The sequence below is a fragment of the Tyto alba genome, unplaced genomic scaffold (genome assembly GCF_018691265.1).
Source record: "Tyto alba isolate M040663 unplaced genomic scaffold, T.alba_DEE_v4.0 Super-Scaffold_14, whole genome shotgun sequence".
Taxonomy (NCBI): domain Eukaryota; kingdom Metazoa; phylum Chordata; class Aves; order Strigiformes; family Tytonidae; genus Tyto; species Tyto alba.
Window position 1 is genome coordinate 33298240 of NW_024881276.1, and position 26224 is coordinate 33324463.

The following is a 26224-nucleotide window of genomic DNA, read 5'->3' on the forward strand; positions in this document are numbered from 1 at the left end:
TATCTCTGCCTCTTCCCCTCAGTGGTGCAGGGGCAGGGAATGGGGGGTGCAGTCAGTGCTTCTTCTATCTTCCACCTTCGGTGGAGGGAGCTTCTGGAACTTGTTCCCCCTGCTCCATCGTGGTCCCCCTCTCACAGGAGACAGTCCTCCACAAACTTTCTCTGACTTGAATTCCTCCCATGGGCCGCAGCATTCCCCACACTGCTCCGTCATGGGTCACTAACTTCCTCCGACTGGATTCTCTCCCACGGCTGCAGCCCTTCCCGAGCTGCTCCGGCGTGGGACTCCCCCGCATGCTGCAATCCTCCCAGCACTGAATTACAGCAGCGGGGCTAACTTTTCCCATGAGACCCCAGCCTTCTTTGGGCACAGCACCTTGATCAATCAGGCAGAAGCCACAGGCCATAAATCAATGTCTGCTGCACCGTATATCTTCATGGGTGGCAGGGGGGGCCGCCCTGCCATCTCACCACAGGATACAGGAGGGTCTCTTCTCCGGCACACCTCCCCCCTCCTTTCTTCCTCCGTTCCTCCACTAACCTTGGTGTTCACACAGCTGCTGCAACTCCTCCTCACAAGTCCGACTGCCCGTCACCACGTCCCTTCTTAAATACGTTATCGCAGAGGTGCAGCTGATTGGATCTGTTTTCCAAACAGAAGTGGAGCTGACTTGGAGCTGGGGGAGCTTCGAGAAGCTTCTCTCGGGGGGCCACCCCTATAGCGTCCTCCCCTGCCACCAAAAAAACTCCACCACTCACTCAACCCAGGACACATTTGAAGTGAACAAACACATTTCTAGATAGCAACATCCACTTTTTCATGTACTTACTTAGGGTGTTGAGAGAAAGAAAAAGGCTCAACAGATCCCTGAAGATCGAATTTAGAAAATAATTTTGACCTTTACATAACATTTGAGAGCTGTTATTCAATGTCTGTGTCAGGACAATCAAAATTGCGTTGTGATCCATTGAGTTACCGTCTCAATCAGTGTCCTGGTGTTTCCCATAGTTTACTTGATGCTGAAGGGTTCTGTAGGCATTTTCTATTGCCGGGTTGAAAATGCCAGGAACTCTATTGCTCAACAAAGGTGTCTTAAATGTTTCAAATCTCAGCCTGCGTCAATACATAGGTTTATGAATTTTCTATGCCTTCTATGAGCAGGAAAGACTCCATGATACACACAGACAGACATTTTATTAACCCAGAGGAGCTATAAAAGGCAGATGATGTTAGGTAACATAACTTGCATGTATGCTTAATTTTAACTCTTTGCAACTAAAGACATGAGGTGATAAATCAGAACACAGGGAACATGATACTATGTCTGCTCTTATTAAGAGGGACCCACATGTTCAGCACCAGTTAAAATCTTCTGCTATAGCAAACACAGTCCTAGTAACATTAAAGTCCATGTGAGTCTTGGTACCGATGAGTGTAGTCTTTTATAACCAGATATTCTCCAGGAGAAGTGTATGAGTTAGCCAGTTGGAATATGATTAACAGTGCATGATGCTTGGTGATCGCTAGCTTTTTTGAAAAAAAAATTAAAATGTCTCATATCAATCTTTCTATTTTAAATGCAGGTAATTTCCATAGAATCTATCAGTAACACAAGAGCTCTAAAATGTAATGTTAAGAAGAAATAATGGGGGAATATAGTTATTGTAATGTAAATATAGCTATAGTAAATATATTTTGGAAATTTTGTTGTGCTTTTTTTCTACTTTTTTGATATTTGACTTAACTTCAACTTGTGAACCATCTCTAGATGGACTAATAGTAAAAAACATGTTAAATTTCTCCATGTTTACCCTTATATTCCAAGAACTTGGATTCTAGTTTCAATCAGATATACTTCAGTTTTGAAGACCTTGATAATTTCTACAGGATTGTATTTTTCAGGTAATAAAAAAACAAATTCTGACCTTATGCTCACCTTTCAGAGGAATGCGTGAATGACTATGAAAACGACTCATTAACACCATGGTAATCAAGTGCAGAATTTGATCCAGAAAGAATAAACTGTCTATCAGAGGTGCAGTCATGCTGAGCAGTTAAAAATAATTTCAAAATCTAAGTAAAGTACTGGTAGTTTAAAGGATGTTTTAGATTGCTGTCCTCAATATCAGTCAATATATTTATATATGAATTATATACTCTTAATATTTTTTCCTATATATAAGATGGGACTAAGTCAAAACATATTCCTGGGGAAGGACAAGAGGTTTTGTTCTCCAGGGCTGAGTATATTCTTTATTTAGTTCTCTTAAAAACTGAATGATTGCATTCTTAGACAGTAATGAGAAGTGAAGGTGCAACATTTAGTCATGTGGAACAGGTAGTATTTCTTTGTTTTATAGCACACTGCAGTCTTGATTCTGGCCTGAAACAGCTAGATATTGTCAGAGCACAAAAATAATGAATCAACATTCATTTAGAACTCAATTTATGAGCTCAGGCTAAGACATGTTAGATTAAACCACAAGTTAAAACATCTACCTGTATTTAATATTAAAAACTTATTTCAAATAATGCTACAGTATATTTCTCAGGTATTTTTTTTTTTTTTAAATTTGGAGGTTTGCCAACAGGTATGTCTTTTAAATTGTGTGGTATCAGCCTTTCTTCTCATGTCCCAGAAATTATTTTTAAATCTGTGAATTTGCACCTAGGAGTTGTTGGATGAAAGCGGATCATCTGGATGATCATAGTGATGCTTCTATTTTGGGACTTCGAGTTATTTGAAGACATATGAAAACACTTTAGCATTTATGCTTCCCATCTGAAGTTAATAATGATAGCAGGTTTATATAGTTAAAGCTAATTAGCTATGGATTATTACCCACTATTGCAATTAAAGTTATATTATTATAATGGCTTGTCTTGTTGCATTAATTTCTTAAAAACAATAAGTATTTTTTATATTGTAACTGTCTGTGTTGTTCTTGGTCATTAAGCTTTATATTGTTGTTCTCAAAAAATTAACTTCTAAAAAGAGAAAAGCATGTGTCAAATTATTCGGTGTATCATAAGAGAATCATTATCCTCACTCATTGTTTTATCACTTGTCTAAATTTACATGCACAAATACACTTCCTTTAGATTTTATTAAAACATATTAGGAAATTCACTGAAAATTAAACCCGGATTCACATTCAGTTTTTAAAATCCCTGTTCAGCACATCATTTAAGCTTAATACACCCCTCTTCAGGAAAGCTAAGTCACTAAAGCACATGCTTAAATTCACTTTTGGAAATGACATGGACAGCTAGAACAGAACCTAAGGATATAAGCCAAACCAGGCTGAAGTCAATGGAACAAATGTCACTGATTTCAATTGGCTTTGTGTTGGGTCCCAAATACAGCTGACTTATTTGATTAAATGAGCACCGTTTCTGATGAGAGGATGCTTTTTGGAATCATGAAGTTTGTAAGAACTGAGTGCATTTAACGTGTCAAAAGAATCTGGCTGGAATATATATTATAATATAATAGTTACCAGGAGTTGTAGGGTTGGTTTTTGTTAGGAAAACTCTGTTTTACACATTGATCCTTAATCCTTAGGCTCATGGTATAGCTGTGGTTATACAGTTATACTGTTAATATTGGTACATCTAATGTGTACAAGTTTACATGTGCAGTAATTTTGAAAAAAAAGTTTTAATTTGGGAAATGAACAAACACTATGAAAATATTTTCTAGGTTTTCTTTGTCTAATTAAGCTTCATACTGGTCAAACTTAGAAAGCTATAGGAAGTTACATACCAGGTAGAAATCATATAAGGCAGCCCTAGAACTAAAAAAGCTTTGAAGCAGAAAGAGCACTAAACAGAGGTGTCATCTGTGGCTCTTCCTGTTCTTACCCTTCTCTAGTCATCAATGTTGTTTTCCCAAACTAATCTGGTGTTGGAAGCAGAACATGTGGCTGGATGGACCTTAGGTGGCAGGTAAGATATCTGTTCTTATGTTTCTAAGTCACACCAAGAATTAATCTGTCTGCTGATTTTTCTGTCAGATTATTATAATGTTTTTAAATACAGGGATATAACAGCACTGCCTTCTCAATAATTAAATTAAAAGCTGTCAGAAGACCTTATAATACTTTCCTTTGAGACAAATTAAGACTCAGATAAAACAATAAGCTCTTTGATAACTTAATAAAGAACAGATGGGTTTCAACAAAGCTGGATTTGAAACAGAGAAGCAATAACCAATATTTTATACTAAATTGAACATCTCTTTTACAGTATAAGAGATTAAGATAAGCAATGCCAAGGATCATCTTAACCCTTTACCTCCCAGGGTAATAGTTGACACTGAAACAGGTTATTTTACAAACATTTTGGTTTTATTTTAATTGTTCTTAGAATGGATTCTGAGCTGGAGAAATTTGATTCCTCAAATATAATGCTTTCTTTAACATTGCCACAGGTGGTATGGCTTATAAAAAAGTCTGTGAAAGTCTAAGTGAAAATGGTTTCAAAGTGTAATTGTGTGTTTCCCTGAAATCTAAACACTGATGTTGTGCTGATTCTGACAGATTTTTCACAGTGAAAATTCAAAGCAATTAGACCTACACTGGTGCTGTAAATTTCAACTGTATTGATATACTCCTGAATGGTGACACTATTTCATCTCTCTTTTGGTATTATAGAACATGAAATATTTCATGTCCATGGTATTATATTTCATGAAATACAAAATTATTTTTATATTCCTAAATGGTCTTTTTAATTTCTGTTCAAAAGTTCTGAACTATTTCTCAGCTTGGAGTCATACCAATTTCCAAAAAGTCAGAATTTCTAAGAGAAGTAATGTTATTTTATGATCTGTCTTAATGGTCTTTTTTTTTTTTTTTTTTTTTTTTTTTTTCCAATATATTACTTATTAAACAATCCATTATATATAAAAGTAAAATTCCGTGCGGTCTTACTGTAGTTGTCAGTACTATGAGAGATGTTGTTCTTTTAGTAGGGTTATACCATTAACAGTGTAAGCTCATTTGCTTGACATATGTCCATGCATTAAGGCCACAAAGGAAGAACCAGTTCCTCTAGTAGTTGCTTAACAAGCCAGATAATTAATCCATGAATTCCTACTTCAGCTCCACTGTTTTAGATAGGGATGTCTGTAGACATTTTTCAAAGGTACTTAAAACCAATGAAAATTAGGAGATAAAAGTAGTTTAAAATTGCATAGTACCTCTCTATATATCTCTTCTCTTTGAAATTTAGTTGACATGAATGATGATGTGCTTTCTGTGAATACATGGAGTAAGGTAATCAAATTAAAGAAAAGTATTCTGCAAATTCTCCCATAAGGGCATTCTCTGAAAACATAATTACAGCTGAATAAACTCGAGCTATTAGATCACTTTGGTTTAAATGTATGAAACAAGCCTCTGACTTGCATCCAGACATTTCTGTGTTAAACCCAATAGTCCGTGTTTGATTAATAATCTTTTAAGGAATTATCTTTTGTTTTGGTGTGAATACTTGTGGAAATTAATATTACTTAATTTTCTAAAATTGTTTGTCCTTAAAAATCCACCTTTTGCAAATAGAAATATCTGCTTTGGGGAGTTAAATGATTCTTATTTAAAATTTCTTTTTATTTTTTTGTGAATAATTTTCTTTGAAGAAAAATCTATGAAAAGGAACAAAATGCATGTTATATATTGGTAGTTATCTAATTATTTGATGTGGTATAAAGCTGCAGTCTTGAATACAGAAGCCTAACAGATCTGTTTGACAAATCAGTACAGACATAGGCAGACAAAATCTGGAGGAAATCAGACAAGACATTGAAATTTTGATGTATTTAATTCCCCACCTCCCCCACTCCTTGAAAGCCTTCTCTGTTCTTCATAATTTATCTGTTGACTGTGTGGTGCAGTCAACACGCTGGAGGGAAAGGATGCCATCCAGAGGGATGTGGGCAGTCTTGAGAGCTGAGCCCCTGCAAACCTCACGAAGTTCAACAGGCCAAGTGCAAGGTTCTGCACTGGGGTCGGGGCAACCCCAAGCACAAATACAGGGTGGGCGGAGTGGATTGAGAGCAGCCCCGTGGAGAAGGACTTGGGGGTATTAGTGGATGGAAAACTAATTATAAGCCAGAAATGTGCGTTTGCAGCCCAGAAAGCCAACCGTGTCCTCAGCTGCATCAAGAGAAATGTGATCAGCAGGTTGAGGGAGGATTCTCCCCCTCTACTCCACTGTCATGAGACCCCACCTACAGTACTGTGTCCAGCTCGGGTCCCCGATGGGGACATGGACCTGCTTGAGCAGGTCCAGAGGAGACAACAAAGATGATCAGGGGGGCTGGAGCTGAGGACAGGCTGAGATTGTTGGGGTTGTTCAGCCTGGAGAAGAGAAGGGAGACCTTATAGTGGCATTCCAGTATTCAAAGGGGCCTACAGGAAAGGTGGGGATGGACTCTTTATCAGGGAGTGTAGTGATAGGATGAGGGGTAATGGTTTTAAACTGAAAGAGGGTAGATTTAGATTAGATATTAGGGAGAAATTCTTCACTGTGAGGGTGATGAGATACTGGCACAGGTTGCCCAGAGAATCTGTGGATGTCCCCTCCCTGGAAGTGTTCAAGGCTAGGTTGGACGGGGCTTTGAGCAACCTTGTCTAGTGGAAAGTGTCCCTGATGAATGCAGGGGTGTTGGAACTAGATTTTTAAGATCCCTTCCAACCCAAACCACTCTATATCTAGTGAAGTTATCTATCGTGTTTATCTTAGTTATGACGCGGTGGTTGTTAAAAAAAGCTTTTGTTTGAATTTGAGAGGTATCTACAGACCATGTTCTCCAAGTCACGGATTTATTTTACCTACTTTTAGCCAATCAAATTGTAATATGTGCTACGTTTCCAGGCTGTCTCTCAATAGTTATTGGAGGGATCTAGGAAATTCCAGAGGGTAGTTTTTAAGATATTCTCTGAACTCATGAGGATTGCAAAAGCAATCATTTCAGTTGTTAATACTGTACTTATGTACATGGAGTCGTACATATCAATAATTCAGTATATCAACAGATCTTTAATTTACTGTTAGACATGAGCATTTCCCATTCTCTTTAATCTTGTTAGTGTGGGTAGCAATTACAGAGAAGATAAAATGGTTGTGACTTCAGTCACAGAACTGCAAGTCCATAAACCAATGTTTGGATTATAAAAGCGTGCATCCATTTAAGAGAATTTTATTACCATTCATTCAAGAAGAAATTACCTTATAAGCACAATTGCTCTCTGTAACTCTGGATTCAGCCTTTGGCCTTGACAAAAATGACTGTGAGGAATGTTTATTAACCATGACAGTATTTCTTTCCTAACATGGAAAGACAAAAAATAGTGTCTTAAATATTTTCTTCCTGTAATTTGCTGAAACATATACACTCAGGACTTTCTTTAGTTTTTAGAAGTTTTATGAATTTCTCTGGAAGAAGAAAGATCGACTGTTTTACTACATTTAATTTACATAATGACTATAAAATACCAATTTTCAGTGCAGAAAAAAACAAAGCAGAAGTGATTCAAAATCTAATTTACATAATACGTGTAGATGTAGTAGATCTGCAGTTAGACTGGTTCAGCAAAATACTTAATTTAGAGTATAAAAATTTTAAATTGACAATTCCCAACACTTAAAAAGAGAGCTGTGGATTTGTAATATTTATTATCACTATTAAGATTTTTCTGCCAATATTCATTGTCAGGTTAAGCAATACTTTTTTCTTAGGGTGTTCATGAAAGACGAATGACATTTTAAATAAAAACACACCAATGAGCTATGAGATAATTATTCTCCAAGTTTAACTGAAAAAAAAAAAATCATTATATTACATTGTAAAACACTATTGCCATCAGTTTCTAGTAGTGCTGGACCTAAAGGAAAAGTTCCTCTCCTTCTACTTCTTTATGAGGTTCTGGTCCAACAGGTAGGAAAGCCTGAACAAGAATCAGCAGTGGGGTTTGACAGCTGCACAAGGAGTTGATAGGCATCTTTTTCAAAAGATGGGCTTTCACATCTTCAAAGAAAAAAAGAGAGAATTATCTGCTGTGGGAAACTTCATTGCCTGATTGCTTTCATATTGCTGTCCGTCCCATGCATCATAAATATATTAGTAAGTATGGGAAAGAGTTTCAGCTTTTTCTATCTGTTAAAGAAAAGAAGAAATCCTTCTTACTTTTATTTTTTCCATTCAAAATTCAGAAGAAATAAAGTGGATCTATAAATGGTCATCTGCTTTCCAGGAGGAAGAGGATGGTTTCTAGGATATGGGTCATTCCGTAAGACAGTGTCATATTTTGATGTGCATCTACACTTATATCAAAGCATAGGGGCTGCTGTGCATGCTTTTGCTTCTCTGGATATAAAATGTCTTTCATTTCTATTTTATGAAGATACACATGAAGAAAAATATAATTAGTTTAGAATGAAATAATAATTAGTCAGTTTAGAAACCATCATAATGAGGTATTTTTTTTTTTTAATTTATATGACAATTACTTGAATACTCATTTGAAGTCAAGTATTTTTCAAATAAAATATTGGAATTATTAATTTTAATGCTTTCAAATAAAAAATATCATCAGTATTCCTAACCCCCCCAATATTTTATCCATGTAGAAAAAACCTTTTCTGATAGAAAAGTGGAAAAAAACCCTGACAAGCACTTTTCTACCCTTGTTCCTTTCCATGCCTCATGGCCTGTTTAACAATCACATCAGACAAATCACATGGCACAGTTTCACTTTAGTGCTGCAGAAAGCTGCTACTGTGGATTTAACTATCAAGGATCATTTGTAGCTGTATCATCTTAGTGGGTTTTCTGGGTGTTATGATGACTTCATAATTTTAGAATAAACCCCAGAAAATAAGAGTTCATGAAATTACCTATTTTATGACCATTCCTTTGGGAATGTTAGCATAATAGAGAATGTGAATGTAGATTATGTAAAGTATGGGTATTCTGCATATAGAACATATACATGAACATGAAGATTGTTTTTTTCTGGTCTGACTGTATAGATTGCAGCATGTGCTTCTCCTCCTTTATGTAGTCAGGAAGTGAGATTCTCTTTGTTGATCTAATTTTAATCAGGTTTACAAGGCAGTTACCATTAAACATGCAACTTAATTTTCACATCCTAGAGACATTTTATGCATTGTGGCAAATACCCAAATGATACAGTCTCCTCAGATGCTGCTAAGCCTAATCTCTAGTTTATATGTTAGGTGCATGTCTGGTGGTTCAATTTAAAGCTTCTTGCATCAAATCTGTGATTAAAACGGTCTTTGTCTTAACAAGATCATACTGGAACTGGAATATCCTTGTTACAACAAGCTGACCATCCTGCCTATGACAATTCTTTTTGCTGATCTTTTCCACCAACTTTTTATGGATTTTTGTGTGGAGATTTAGAGACAGGTGATATCAACATGCCCTTCAGGTTACTTCATCATAGGTGCTTCCCTACTGTACCATAAATTCCATTTAAATGTACTTTTGTAGGTCCACCACTTCTCACAAATCACTGCCCTGCCTATGGAGCCTTAAGAAAGGAATAGGAAATGTTTTTTGGAATTTGGATCTCTTGGACATATGTTGTTTAGTAATTAGTTCTTCCGTGGTTATTTTGCTTTTGCAAACTTCAGCCATTCAGATGTTAGCTGTAGACCAGCAAAGACCTAACATCAGAAACAAAATGTCAGTTTGAGCTTTCAGACATTTCCTCAGAACAGAAAAAAATTCAAATGGATAAGAAAGCTGATTTAGGCTGCTGATTCTAGAAGGCTGCCTTTGAAAATAACGTTGCTGTGGAAAAATGGCACTAGCTTATTTATAAGCATTTGAACAGTGTCAGCAGCCAGAGTAGCAGGATGTCTTGTGTTAATGAGACTATGATGTAGATACTTCTCAGTCACGCAGTGTTGATCTGTCTTGTTTTCTGCTTGAAGTGTTGTGAAAGTTTTAGTACAACTCTATTCTCTTTACTAAGAAGATAATATTTTTTGCAGCCTGTACAGTCAAAGCATCACAGACCTATGACACTATGATGGTAGACAAGTAAGCATATTGTTATTCATTGTTTGCTGGAGTTCTTCAGATCACCTGGTGCACTAAAGTTATACCTGATAAAGTGAGTAAACTATGCTGAGTGAGCTTCTATTTTGAATATGTGATTATATGATAAGAAGAAATATTTTGCATTATTATTGGTCCTGGAAAAAGGTTTTTGCTCTTGTACTGATGCCTGAATCAGAAGTCTCCTCCTTCTACTTCATAGGTTAAAACAGAAACAAGCACTGTGATTTAAAAACTGTTTATTCTGTAATCAATCACATATTTTTGCTTTGAGAGATTTATTTTGCATTCAGCTGACCCTGGCTGGACACCAGGTACCCACCAAAGCTGCTCTGTCACTTCTTTCCTCAGCTGGACAGGGAAGAGAAAATATAATGGAAGGCTCGTGGGTCAAGAAAAAGGCAGGGAGAGATCACTTAACAATTACTGTCATGGGCAAAACAGACTCAACTTGGGGAAATTAGTTTAATTTATTACCAATCAAATCATAGTAGGGCAATGACAAATAAAACCAAATCTTAAAACCCCTTTCCCCCACCCCTCCCTTCTTCCCAGGTTTAACTTTACTCCTGATTTCTCTACCTCCTTCCCTGGAGTGGTGTAGTGGGGATGGGGAATGGGGGTTGTGGTCAGTTCATCACATGTTGTCTCTGCCATTCCTTCCTTCTCAGGAGAAGACTCCTTACACTCTTCTTCTGCTCCAGTGTGGGGTCCCATCCACAGGAGACAGTCCTTCATGAACTTCTGCAACATGAATCCTTCCCATGTGCTACAGTCCTTCATGAACTGCTCCAGTGTGGGTCCCTTCCACATGGTTCAGTCCTTCAGGAACAGACTGTTCCTGCCTGGATCCCCCACGGGGTTACAAGTCCTGCCAGGAAAACTTCTCTAGCACAGGCTTCTCTCTCCATGGGGCCACAGGTCCTGCCAGGAGTCTGCTCCACCACAGGCTTCCCACAGGGTTACAGCCTCCTTTGGGCACATCCACCTGCCCCAGCATGGGGTCCTCCATGGGCTTCAGGTGGAGATCTGCTCCACTGTTAATGTCATCATTTGATCCTACTCAGCAGCTAAATGCCACACAGCTGTTCACCCACCCTCCCCCCACTTAGGAATGGGGAGGGAATCGGAGGGACAAAGGGAGACTCACAGGTTGAGATAAAAAAACAGTAACACAGTTTAATCACAGTAACAGAATAATATGCTGACAGCAGTATTAACAGGTAATGTACAATACAGCTGCTCACCACCCACCAACTGACTGACACCCACCTGCTCCCAGCCAGCAATCCCAAACACAAAGGCCCCACAGCCACACTCCCAGAAGTGAGAGCCCCTCCCAGCCCACTCCTGCCTTTATATAGTGAGCACAATGTCACATGACATGGACTATTGGCCAATCGGGGCCCAGCCCTCCAGCTGCGCTCCCCCCGCCCCCGCACACAGGTGAGGGCACTGGGACCTGGGGAGCCCCTGGGGTCTCAGGGTGCTGCAGCTCCTCCCGCTGCCAGACCAATAGGAACTCTAGTCCAGCCCCAACCAGGACAGTTAACCTCCATGGGCTGCAGTGGCACAGCCTGCCTCACCATGCTCTTCACCATGGTCTGCAGGAGAATCTCTGCCCCAGCACCTAGAGCACTTCCTCCCCCTCCTTCTTCACAGACCTTGGTGTCCGCAGAGTGATTTCTCTCACATATTCCCATCCTCTCTCTGGCTGCTGTTGCCATTGCACAATTTCCACCCTCTCCCCCCTTCTTAAATATGCTATCACAGAGGTGCTACCACCATTATTGATGGGCTCATCCTTGGCCAGTGGTGGGTCCATCCTGGAGCTGGCAGAATTGGCAGCTTCTCACAGAAGCCACTCCTGTAGCTCCCCATGACTACAACCTTGCCATGAAAACCAAATACACTTTGAGAAAAGAGTTTAATGTAATAAGCTGCTTGCAGTACTCCCTAGGACCTTTGATTCATTAAAGCAAGCAAGAGGCACTTTGCACAGCTAGAACAATACCGTTCTGAAATTCTAGTCTCAAAATTGTAGATACGAAATTCACTGAGAGATACTAGAGATCCAATATCATCATTGCATGTCTTTATTATCTTAGTGTGTCAGCACTAATTTAGAAATATTTCAAGTATATAATTGTTTACATACCTTCATGTTTCAGGAATTCCATGAGGAGAGGAAAATGTATGCATCAATCCTAGCATTAAATAAAATGGTGGTGTTCAAATACAGTCAGAATCTATGCAAAATTTCAAAATGGTGTTTTTTGAAAACTCATGTATTTGTTAATCATTTTCTAACAATGTATAAATGGTAAATATTTTCACAGAGCATTTATCTGAGTTCATAACTGATGAATTAGAAACATCGTATAAGCAATATCATTCTTTAATTCAAAATTTCACCAGATTTGAAACTTAAAACATGGAAAACCAAACTTCACAAATTTCTATGGCCTTGTTTTTCATCAATATATCCAAGACTTGGATAATTTTTTTAGATTTCATTTTGATTTTATATTTTTTAAGCAATGAAATCTTAGGTTTAAATAAGTCACTGCATACGGTGGCCAAAGACAGGTTATCCAGTATGCAAACTTAACAATTAAAATCAGTTTTATTAATGGTACAACACCATTCCCATTTCCATGTGTCATCCTATAGAGTTTCAGATGAAATGGAACCTTGGATTTTGGACTATATCTGCCACACTGTTTTTCTTCATCAAAAAAATTAACAAAGGGAAAAATTATATCTTTTGAATTTGACAACTGATTTTGAAGCTTCAGCTGCATATAGATAAGCAGTCATTAGTAATCCTGTTAAATCAGTTAACTGGCTGTTTCACAGATTCAAGTTATCTAGAAAATAGACCAGACTTAATCCCACAGTTATGTCTTCAGTGGTGATTTACCCTCAGTATAGGAATGTGCGGAGCCGCGGACGAACGACACGCCGAGACGGGTTCAGTGTGGGTGATAGAGCATCAATCTACGTGTGTCTTTATTGGTCCAGGGTACATATATTTATACAGACAATGATAATTATTATGCCTACTAGTCACTAGCTGATTGGCTTAAGCTCTAAAGGTCGTATTCCCACGGTCCACCTACTTGCAGTTAGTTTACAGCCCAAGTTTCTCATAACACTAAGTTTCTCATGCTACTATTTCTGATTCCTGTTGACTTGTTTTCGATACACGACAGTACTGTAACACAATGTTTCTCAGACCACCGTTATCATAACACTAGGTTTCTCAGACCACTATTCCTAATTCCCCTTAACTTGTTTTCGACACACCACGGTACACAGGGCTGAAGCGTCCTTGACATTCCTCCTGTATCAGCAGCTGCGAGCAGCTGCAGGCAAACCCTAGTGAGGCTCAGCATCAGCAGCTAGAGCAGGCTCTGATCATACAATTGCTCGGTGGGCTCAGGACCCTTGTCTCTGAGCCATTCTCCAACAATTCCCCCTTTTTCTTTTTGTATGAGCAGAGCCTGCGCCAACGTTCGTTCAAAGATTTTCTTAATACATGACAAGGCACAACTTAGGCATGCAGGCTTACAATCTACTGGCTAAAGGCACAGGACCCTTGTCTCTGAGCCATTCTCCAACAGGAATGTACTTAATTACATTTCATGAGAAATTTTGTGGAAGGGAGATGGATGGGTTGGTTAGATAAGGTTTTTTTCTGCTAGAGGTAGAATAACAGTATAGTGGCACATAACCAAAATTTGTAAGAGTTTGAGACTTTATTATAGAAAATTAAATATATGTAGATTATGATGAAAAAATGCATCAGCTGAACTTCAATAACTTCATAAAATTATATGAAAGATAAATTTTCATCTGGAGGTAAAGCTGAAATGGTAAAGACTGAAAGGGGAAAGGTGTATGTAGGATTTTATTTCACACTTTATTGTCGATCTGAGAATTTCTAACTTGAGTATCTAATGTCAGACTCCTTAACTGTTGAGTTTAAGTCAGAACACACGTACATAGTTACATGCTTCACAAGGCAGTGATGTTTTTCTGTATCAGTGCTGTTTATACTACTGGTTGGTCACTGGAGTGATGCAAACAATATGGAGCTCAATCAGAATAAAAGCTAAGATAGGTATTATTACATATGTTGTGTTAATGAGCAAATATAATAAAACAAGGCATAGGGAAAGAATTTTCAATTTGATTTCATGATGATTTATCATTGAGTAACCTTTCTCTCCACATGATTCCTTCCCTTCCATTCTTGCAACTAGAAGACATTTTTTCATTGAAATTGATGCTGCTCAGAAAGTGTGTTATTTTGGGAAAAGTTTTCTTAAAAGTAGAAAAACACATTGAATAAGGTTCATATAAAATATTTGACCTTTTTCTCTAGGTGACTTGTTTTTAAAAGCTGCTTTATGTTGCAATACAAAATATAAAAGAAAAAAAAAAGGTAAGAATGAAATTTTTTTCAATGTATATAGTTTTATTTTTTGTTTAGTTCTACCTGTTTTTTTTGTTGTTGTCTGATTAAAAGGGAAGTTTGTATGTGGTCGCTAAATTTTTATCTTTAATTAAGTCTTTGTATCAATTATAACAAAATCCTTTTTCTCATCTTTTTGAAACAGCTTTATCTGAGATGCTAAATATTATTTACTGCCATTTTAGAAGAATTAAGATATTATGTTTCAACAGAAATTCCATTGTGCTAAATGTGACAAGGTTACCTGCTAGCTGTTGTTTCCTTATCTAAGAGTCAATTTTCTCTTGAACAGTAAGTCTCTTGTGGTGTTGGTTTGAATAAGGTAAGCTTTGTTGCAAGGGTGGCTTTAGGAAACTATGGAGCCTGTTAGAGATTTTGCTCTCTAGTTTGGTCTCTATGGAGAATCAATTTATGCTACAGATTTTCTTTTTTTTCTAACAGGCATCTGTCAGACTATTATTTCTGGAATCAGGGATTACCCCTAAGCTATTTTTTTAGGTCTATACAGTCAAGTAAAAAAAAAATAACTGTAGTCTGCTTCCATGTTTCAGATACAGCAGGTTGGTTTGGGGTTCAATTTACTAGGCTACAGATTTCCATCAGTGTTATTTTCAGAAAGACAGTAACATTGGCGTTGGCAAAAAATACATGTGGTATTATCTTTTATTTTTTTTTTTTTAACCTTTAGTTATGCCATTGAGGCAGTCATATCATAGGATGATGGTATCTGTGAGTTTTCAATGTATATTCTGGCATGCTCTGCTGGAGACAGAGTTCTACTGCCTTTTGGGGGGCTTCACTCATCTGGCCATTATTGGAGGAAGGGAGGGTGTTTTTTTTTTTTTATTTTTAAAATATTGTGGACCACATAACAGAGAATTCTGAATATGTTCTGGCTTCAGAGGGACTCTGTGTGTGCCTAAAACTGAGCATGGGCTAAGTATCTGGGGTGATACTGAAATCTGGTCTAACCAATATGGGGGAGCATTGAAGAGATAGTGGTGATACAAAGAAGACCTTGAAGAAGAAAGGAAAATATGTGAGGCATCAGCCAAGGTTACTTTATGTAAGGAGAAAGATGTCAATTGACTTCCACATGTCTTGGTGTGCACTTTAAATATTTCTTCTTTGTATGAAGAGTAGAACAGATAGAAAGTGAATATGAAAGTAGAGAAACTGTTGAAAACTATTTTTTTTTTTTCTTCCCTACAATGAATCAGTGCAAACAGAGTATTGTTTTTGAAGAGTTTTGTATCTGGTTACCTTAAAATGTTGCAATGGATTGATATGGGAAAGATTAGTTTGCATACTGAGGAATCCAGGATATGTGCTCCCGTGTTCACATAAGGCTTATGTTTTCATTACTGTTCTTAGTGCTAGGAGACTGATGCACAATAAAAATAGTTTGTCACAGTTCTCCATCTCGCACTGATATTTTGTTCTGCTTCATGAATTTTAAACCCATCAAAAGCTTTAAAACATCTCAACAAAAAAAATGTTATCATCTGCTGTATTAAAAATGTTATCTTTATCAAGCAAGAAATAAACCCAGCCTTAATTTCACTCTACCTCAGCTGTGCTCTTTCTTCTCTATATTTTATGTGTTGAGGAAGAAAATGGCTATATAACTTAATTGATAATAAATGCTGTTTTACAGATGTTTTCCTACATTGCAATGTTTTCACATTTTGTACGTTTCTTTCTGTATTACGTAAAATACAGGGATTTTTATAAATATGTTTAAAAGTTTTATTGAATTTGAAAGAAAACATTAAAAAAGTCATCTTTCCTTTAGGATTTATGAATATTTACAAAGATGAAAGTAATGTAATCAAGTAAAAGGCATTGGTGGGGTGTTTTGTTAATTTATTTTTTTTTTTTACTTTTTAAGGAATGCACTCTCACTGAAAGTAACATCTACAATTCTAGGTCTATTTTCAATTTTTTATGCAAGTACATAAATAAGTTTGCACATATCTATCTATACTTACACATTCTTTTTACTGGAGTTGTTCCAACATGCTGGTAATGCTTCACAGGGCCTACAGCATTACAGATCATCTGAAACTATTGTAAGTCTGGGAAATAGATATATTCTTGGTTTATGAAATCGATATCTAGTAACAAGAAGAAAGGCCTTGCTGCAGAAATCAATAAATACGTACTGAAAGACTTTTTCTGTGAAAAGTTTGTGTTGATCTTATGGCATAGATGAAACCTTCTTGATCACAGGTTCATTTTAAACCTTGTTCTTAGGCAAATGCAGTGGGATACCTCTCCTGTGAGTCTCACTTGAGGTAATTTTGTTAAAAGCGCAATGTTTCTGATGAGATGATGAGAGCAGAGAATATCATAGGGATTCAGCATTTGTAGGCTGTCAGATGCAGGAGATTAAGGAGAACTATATTAGTTGTGTGGGTTACAAAAACATAGTTCACATTTGAACAAATTCTGATTGCTTCCTATTTTTACTGACAAGGCTTTTGTCAGGTTTCCAGGTTAGAATGCAGAGAAAGATGTCCCTTTGGCTGTGAAACACAGAAGAGACTTAACCATTGTAGGGTTCAACTTCAGGCATGGTAATGTTTGGTGGAGTTGGCTTGCAAAAGTTTGTGGAGACACCCCTGGAGTCCTGCTCTCAGCTGAGGAAGGTGTGAGTCTTCTGAGGAGCCTGAGTAGGTAGCACTGGGACAGGATGATTCCTCATTGCTCAGCAGAGTTCTGTTGTGTGGGAAAAGTCACATTTCCAGCAAAAGGGCTTCTGTTACAGAATCCTGCAGAGCAAACACAGACTCAGAAGGAAAAGTACAGATGTCTGGGCTCTATAGAAAAAGAGCTGTGGGATTCTTAAAATGAAGAAAAACTGCAAAAAGCTCCTGAAGTGGAAAGAAAGGGCTAGCCCATGTCTCATGAGGTTGTTAGAAAATATTTGTCTCTAGGGACTATGTGTATCTGTAGAAGGGGAATTATGAGATATATCTTGTATTCCCTGTAATGTTTTCCATGTTTTGTTCCAATGTTCACTGCACAGGAGACATTTTAAATTACATATTTGATTATTTCAGTTTGTCTTTGAAATGTATTCTGTTGTGTTGAAGGATGTATATACTGGAATGGGGATGTGGTTTGTTAATTGAAGACAAAATCTTCATGGGCCATTGAAAAGTATCATGCATGTGTACGTGAAGCAAATTTAACTTCTGTCTACATAAATGGACAACACAGTTGGTATGATACAGGGTACAGAAGCTATCCCTGTTATGTCTTCCTCTTGTGTGTAGGTGTCCTGGGTTGAGTGAGTGGTGGGTTTTTTTTGGTGGCAGGGGAGGGGGATATAGGGGCAGCCCCCTGTGAGAAGCTTCTTGAAGCTCCCCCAGCTCCAAGCCAGCTCCACTTCTGTTTGGAAAACTGAGCCAATCAGCTGTGCCTCTGCAATAACGTATATAAGAAGGGACGTGGTGACATGCAGTCGGGCTTGTGAGGAGGAGTTGCTGCAGCTGCGTGAACACCAAGGTCAGTGGAGGAACGGAGGAAGAAAGGAGAGAGGAGGTGTGCCGGAGAGGAGACCCCCCTGTATCCTGTGATGAGATGGCAGGGCGGCCCCCCCCCTGCCACCCATGAAGATCTATGGTGGAGCAGACAATGATTTATGGCCTGTGGCTTCTGCTTGGTATAATCAAGATGCTGTGCCCAAAGAAGGCCGGGGTCTTATGGGAAAAGTTAGCCCTGATGCTGCAATTCAGCACTGGGAGGACTGCAGCGTGCAGGGGGTGTCCCACGCCGGAGCAGTTTAAGAAGGGCTGCAGCCGTGGGGAGGACTCCAGTCGGAGAAAGTTAGTGACCCATAACAGAGCAGTGTGGGGAACGCTGCAGCCCATGGGAGGAACTCATGTTGAAGAAATTTTGTGGAGGACTGTCTCCTGTGAGAGGGGGACCACGATGGAGCAGGGGGAAGAAGTTCCAGAAATTCCCCCCACCGAAGATAAGAGAAGTGGCGGCACTGACTGCACCCCCCATTCCCTGCCCCTGCGCCACTGGGGGAGGAGGTAGAGATACTGGGAGCAGAGCTGAGCCCGGGAAGAAGGGAGAGGTGGGGGGAAGGTGTTCTCAAGATGTTTCTCGCTGTCCTACTCTGTTATGTGTTGTTAGTGTCTGTAATAAATGTATGTTCTTTTTTTTCTTCCCCTAACAAGTCTTCCTTTTGCCCATGATCATAAAGGGGGATTTTTCCCCATCCCAGTCCTACCTCAAATCCCAAGCCTTGCTCTCTGTCCCTTCTTATTGCCGGAAGAGAAGGGAGAGAGAGTGGCTGCATGGTGGTTGGCTGCCGACCAGGCTCAAACCACGACAGCTGGCTCGACAGAAGACTAACTAGTTCATTCTTTAAGTCCAGAGAAAGCTGTGTTACAGCTTTTCTCAAAATTTGAAAAATACTTAGTTCATATATGATTCCTCTTAATAGTGCTGGATCTAACATGGCAGCCCTGCAATACAAGGACTGACTGTCTTTTAAAATCTTACATATAGCTTCTGTAATTGGAAATAGGCTGGAGAAATTAATTATCCCATCAGCATTAATTCAGTGAGATTTTTCTATGAGCTTGGCAGAATATACAAGGCTGCAAAGGGCATGCGTCTCTGATAGACTTGATTTTTTAAAAAATCTTAATGTGATTTTGTTTCTCAATTCTCTATGTAACAAAGAAATAGAAAGGTTCTAGCTCTTGAAATAGCAGGAATTGTATCAGAATGTTAGCTGAATGGCAGATTCACAATAATTGGAAATATTTGCTTTATGACAGTGTTTTATTAGATGATTTTCACCGAACAGTTTTTTTTCCAAAGTAAATAGGAATTTGTTCTGGAATAATTTTAGGAGTCCTCATGTAAAAAGAAGATATATGTTCATTGTATGCATACTCCTTTTAATTACAGTTAGAAGAGCTTATTCTAAGAGACAATTACACAACACAAATATTGTTTTGTTTTTTGACATTTTTGCACAAGAATAATTTAAGTCTAAAGCTACTGTCTATAAGTTATACCTATGTGAACAAATCATAATATTGTTAAGAGTGTTCTGATGGCCAAATCTTGTCACTAAACCAAGACTGAAGCTCATATTTATAGGCCGGTGTCAAGGGAAGAAAAGGCCTATTGTTTATCTACCTTCAAGCGACATATTTCGTCTAAAGACAAAATAGAGCGAAAACTTAAGAGCTGACAAAAACATGCACTATTCAGTTTGTCTGTAGAGTAGAATTTATGTTTCATTTTTGAGACTGAAAATTTTTGTTTGGGCCCTGAAAATTATATATTTATAGTTTTAAAAATGTTCAAGACACTTATCATAAAATAGTAAGACTTCATGGAAACAACTATTCCTATTATGGTGAAGAACATTTGCTTGCTTTGTTTTCCAAACTTTTGCCATCTGTAGCAGTGATTCTGCACATTACTTCTTCTATTATCATTTTGAAGCATAAGTAAATACCACTTCTAGATCAAGGACAAGTTATGCCCTTAAGATCAAACGTGTTCTTGTTCATGCTTTGCAATTTGTCATTTATACATCTGATTATCCCATTGCTAGAAAGAAGGGTTGAATTATTGTTGCCATCTATATTATATTTAAGAATTAGACTTGCACAGCTTCATTTATTTTTTTGAATTATATTTTATCTTCCAGTCATACAAATAAATAATGAATTATCTTTCTTCAGCATAAGGTCATTGCAACTGATTTATATATATATATATAAATATATATGTTTAATATTAAACAGTGGTAGTCTTCATCCCTTTTCTACAGCTATTTTTCTGATTTCTTGACACAGCATAGTGAAACATATGTTGTTTAATGCTTTGAAGAAATATGCTGGTTTGTTGAAATACAGTATTTACCAACCAAGGACTTTTCCTGCTTGGGAAAAGCTCTGATCCAAAGCTTATGAAAACGTCATAAGCTTCATGCTTGTACATTAAGTCACCCCATAGGATCTCTGTTTTCATTGGGACTGATGTTACAGTTATGTTTAATTACCTATTCATTGATCCTCTCTATAACCCAGGCTATTTGTCACACACATCTCTTCTGCTCCTTGGTAGATTCATCTGGTCCTAGATAGGCTCAGCAGCTGAATGAGATAGTCATAGTGTGAGAGAGGCCATGGGTCTTTATTGAGGAGATGTTTTGCACAGACGCCTCTGCTTCAAAGAGCCAACCTAACCCCCTCCCACAAAGTGAGCTACTGCATCCCCTCCAGGACTCGTCATCTGGAAAATCTGTGCTGTTTATGTGGATGCTGCTGGAGACTTGGGAGTTCTGAGGCTAAGGGCTGAGTTTCTCTTTCTCTTGCTTGTATGATTGACTCTGTTTTCTAAGTATAATGAGCACCCCTGCACAGCATACTTAGGGGTATGTGATATGTGTAGGAGTTGGTTTTGTCTAGCCAGTGTTTTTTGCTGTTCTCAGGGAAATGTTTGTTCTTTAATTTTAATATGATTGTTTTGTCTTAATTATCACAAAGCAAAAGCAGATATCATGACCTATGATGACCTTTTTTAAAACACAGAACTTTTTCATCACTTTCCATATGATAGTTTGCCATTCGGTTCAAGAATAAATAAATTCCAATGTTGTCAACTGCTCAGGCAATGGAAAGGAAGAGAGATTGAAACAAACAACAAAACACAGATGCCCAGCAGAAATAAGTAACCTGACACTACTATTAAAATTGCCAGTGGGCTGCTTTCAAGTACTAGCTGCCTTCATGCGCCATTGAACAAAGGCTTCTTTAATGCTTTTGCAAAAAGACCCTTTCCCTTCTAGATTGTAGATATTTTAGTTAAATACCACTTTTAATTATAGTTATTGTGACATAATGTTCTATTTTATTCATGTATTTCACTTGCATTATCTTATGTCTAATTTTACATTAGTTGTGATGCCTGGTCGTGTCCAGAAGCATCCCTGCCATATTCTTGCGCATTTCTTCACTGAAAGTCCACCCATTATGGTTTAAACCCAGAGGGCAGCTGAGCATCATGCAGCTGCTCTCTCACTCCTTGTCCCTCAGGGAGGGGGAGGAGAAAATATAAGAAAAGGCTCTGGGATCGAGACAAGGATTGGAAGGGATGACTCACCAGTTTTGGTCACAGGCAAAAGACAGACTTGACTTGGGAAGAAAGAATATTAATTTAATTTGAACACCACCACCACCACCACCACTAATTTATCAATCAAATCAGAGTAGGATGGTGAGAAAATACAACCATATATTAAAACCACTTTCTCCCACCTCTGTCTTCTTCCTGGGCTCAGCTTTGCTCACGGTTTCTCTAACTTCTCCTTCCCAGTAGTGCAAGGGAGGCAGGGGATGGGAATTGCAATCAGTTCATCATCTGTTGTTTCTGACGTTCCTTCCTCCTCAGGGGGAAGACTCCTTACACTCCTCCCCTGCTCCAGCATGGGGTCCCTTTCACAGGAGACAGTCCTCCATGAACTTCTCCAACATGAGTCCTTCCCACAGGCTACAGTTCTTCACAAACTGACCCAGTGTGGATCCTTCCCATGGGCTGTCGTCCTCCCAGAAACATCACAGGCTGCCCTCAGAGTTCCAGACTTCTTTGGGTGCAGACACCTGCTTTGGCATGCGGTTCTCCACGGGCTGCAGGTGGGCATCTGTTCCACCAGTGACTTCCATGGGTTACAGGGAAACAGCTTGCCCTCTCACTATGGGCTGCAGGGGTGTCTCTGCTCTGGTGCTTCTCCTCAAACCCTCCTCCTCCTTTTCTTCAACTGACCTTGCTGTTTGCATAGATATTTCCTTCACTCCTCCCCTCAGGTTTCCCTTCTTAACTGTTACCGTAGAGGTGCAGCCACCACCACTAATTTTCTTTGCCTTGGCCAGATATGGGTCTGACTTAGAGCTGGGGAAATCTTTTAGCAGCTTCTTACAGGTACCACCCCTGTAGCCCCTCCCCCACTACCAAAACCTTGCCACACACCAACCAATACACTACCTTAAAGCATTTTTTCTTGCATTCTTCTCTATCAGATTTATGTAGCCTGTGTCACTTGGAATTCTATGTAGCCATCTGTATCCTTTCTTTTTTGTGGTTCTAGACACATTATCAAACTTAAGATAATATTTTGCATGAAAACATCCATAAGAATATTAAAGTCAGGCCATTTACTAATCATTGCTTACAACGTATTCTTTTTGATGGAGATTTCTATTACCTTTTGGGCACTTACAAAATCTATTACTTAATAGCAGCTAATTAAGATTTTCCTTCCCAAAATTTATTCCTTGGATGTGGGGAGGTAATATTAACATGCCAAAGGATCATTAGAAAACAATGAATATGCAAATCTAATTTCTTTTCATATTGCAAACACCTGACCTGAGGCAAGAAGGGAAAGATAACACTCTGATACATTCTAAAATAATAAAATCCTGACATTTCCTTACACAAGTGAGGTACCCACAAAATGCAATTTTTTACCGCTCAATTGTACATAGAAATTAGCATGATCTGAAAAAATATTCTCCTTATTCCTCTCACATCTTGGTATTTCCAAGTACTTGACAGTGACAATAAACTAAGGTAATCCCATTCCCCAACCTACACTTCCATTCATCCACTGTTATATTGTTAGTTTTCATCCAAACCACCTGTATACCTGAGGTTCCTCCTTTTTCTATTTGGAGGACTCTGTTTCTGAATGACTGTTTGCTTTCCTCTCTGTTGTAGAATAAAGGTCTAAAGATAAACTGCACTGAAGAATCTCATTCACCTACAATATTTGAAAGGTTTCCTAAAAGCCCATTAAGGGCTACCAACACCTTTTTCATAGGACTCAGAAACAGCTCCTGCATCCTTTAATTACTTGTTAATATAGGGCACTTACTAAATATCAAATTACTTCCATATAAATTAAAGTAAACAGTATTTCTTCTGATGAGAGAGGTAATTGTAAAACACATATTAATTTAAAGGAAATAAGGGCTGCTAGTGTGAAATCTGTAGCCTTGGACATCTTTTGTATTGTAAGTGATTATTTCTTTCAGTCATCAGTGGAAGCACAACAGTAGACAGCAGTTTTGATTCACTTGTGATCTGCGGCACTGATAATTGTTAAACTAAGCTTCTGTCAGGTTTATAGAATATTACTGAGTTACTGTTTGAAAGATACTCAGTTTGAAGATTAGAGGGAATGCCTGTTTGAAAAAACACATCTATGACAGGAAGGAAATCAGCCCCTAGGTTCTGTTGCAGAATAGGAATAACAGCATTTTCATGAAACTATTTTGAAGCAACAGAGGAGCTACCCAGAAGTGTATTTTTGTTAGCCAGTGATAAAGTAAAATGTTAATCAAGAAAATGTTAATTTGTTATCCTGATTTTCTTGGTTAGAAACACCCTTAGTAGGGGTGCTTTACTACAAGTTAATTTACTGCATTATTTTATAAAAAGCAGAAATACAAAAGAATAGAAATTGCAAGTAATAGATTTATAAGTAAAGAGTTGATAACTGTTTATCTCACAGTTACTAAAAATCATCTGTTGAGTTAATTTGGCATAGCACTAGGCTGGTACAGTCTAAGAAAGCTAACTGTCACCAGTTGAGCTTTATGACAAAATGATCTCCTTGCCTCATTCTGGTTAAAGTTTTATATAACCATAGCCCAATCTAGCCAGAGACTTTTTTTTCCACTCCTAGTTCATGATAATTAGAGGAGTTTGGGAGTTTTGTATCTTTGAATGTTTTTTTTTTTTTCCAAATAGTTTATTTAAAATATTTTTGCATCAGTTTTAGGAAATTTGTTTTACATGTCATTCTTAAAAATGATAAAGGATAGATCTGGTTTGTAGTTGGAATTATAATAAATATTCTGTGTGTTACTGGCAATAACACTCATGAGTAGTTTTGGTTGCAAAGAAACTACTACATAGATTGCACTTGTTCAAAATTAGTTTGCTTTACACAAAAATTCAAGTTGCACCTTTTTTATGCCTTTATGCGAAGGAGAAAGTATACATGATTATTTGGACCATTGTTTTTGTAGTCCTTAAAACAGCCAGGTCATGAATCTGTTAGAAAGGAGGAATAAATTCCACGTAGGCTTCTTGGAGTCCTATCAGAAATGAAATGACACGTACTGTAGTGTAGTGGTTTGAGCCTGGTTAGCAGCTAAACTCCACACAGCTGTTCACCCACCCTCCCCCCACTTGGGAATGGGGAGGGAATCGGAGGGGCAAAGGGAGACTCGTGGGTTGAGCTAAAAACAGTTTAATAACAGTAACAGAATAATACACTGACAGCAGTATCAACGGGTAATGTACCATACAGCTGCTCACCACCCACCAACCACACCCACCTGCTCCCAGCCTGCAATCCCAAACACAAAGGCCCCACAGCCACACTCCCAGAAGCAAGAGCCCCCCCCATCACTCCTTCCTTTATATAGTGAGCATAACGTCACATGACATGGAATATCGGCCAATCCAGGTCCAGCTCTCCAGCTGTGCTCCGCACCCCCCTCCCCCCCCCCCCCCCCCCCCCCACACACACACAGGCAAGGGCTCTCAGACCTGGAGAACCTCTGGAATCTCAGGGTGCTTCAGCACTCCTCCAGCTACCAAAATTCCATCCTGAACCAGGACATGAAGTTATTTTAATAACAACGTATTGCTGCTTCTAGATCAGATGAAAAATAGTGAAATAAAATATTAAGTCATGATAGTCTGAGTTCATGTCAGCCTACTATGGTTTTGGGAAGCAGATTTGAAACACTTCATGTTCACATACCAAAGAACTTATCACAGTCTGGATTTCAAGTGGAATACCTCCTTGTACCTCTGTTGTCAAATAACATTAATTAATTTTACAGTTATACAGTTGTTGCTCATTTACATTTGGTAAATCTCAAGAAAGTTATAATGAGTTGTACTATCAAAACTTTGCTTGTGAGAGGAGCAAGTTTGTTCCTGTGAAAAAATGCAGAGGAAATTCCCATAGTAGATACCTATCGTATTTCTCTTCACCTCTCTGACTTACCTTTCATTTAGGATAAATTATGTGCTGTGAAATATGTAGACCTCAAAGCATAAACACCAGACTCTGAGGTTTTTGAAAAGGTTGTACAGGACTGTAAGGGAATTTAAGAGGAATTAAGTTTAATAATATTGTGTCATGCCTGCACCTTTCAACTTACCAATGCTAGGAAATATGGTCATATACTGAAACTAATATTTTCTGGGGAAAAAGTAGAGTTAAAATACTCATTATGTTTTTGAAAGGCTTAAAGATTTGCCTAAGTTATGCTATAAATTTAAAAAAGAACCCTCAGGAGACAAGCAAGTCTTCACTCTTTTTAATAATTGCAATAATCATTGTGTAATTGGCATTTGGGATTGATCTTTACTTATGGAAGAAGAACAGCCCAGTACCTAATTGGATACAGCTGTATACTGTTTGGGCTTATTTTTAGAATCCAAGAGAATAATGACACATTTCAGATACTGTGGAATCCTTAGCAGGATTACATGAACTCACTAAATCCATCTCAAAAATAGTGAATTACATGGTACATTGAATTGCAAATTATCTCTATAACTCATCCCTCATGTAACTTCACTGG

General features: G+C 38.1%; 1 long non-coding RNA gene across 1 annotated transcript in view; it reads left to right on the top strand.

The window, feature by feature from the left end:
- The first annotated feature begins 3874 nt into the window (after positions 1 to 3874).
- The window catches only part of LOC122152952, an 84200-nt gene continuing 61850 nt past the window's right edge, over positions 3875 to 26224 (top strand). The window contains exon 1 of the long non-coding RNA XR_006164958.1: positions 3875 to 3948. This is a non-coding gene — a long non-coding RNA (uncharacterized LOC122152952). The remainder of the gene's footprint in view (positions 3949 to 26224) is intronic.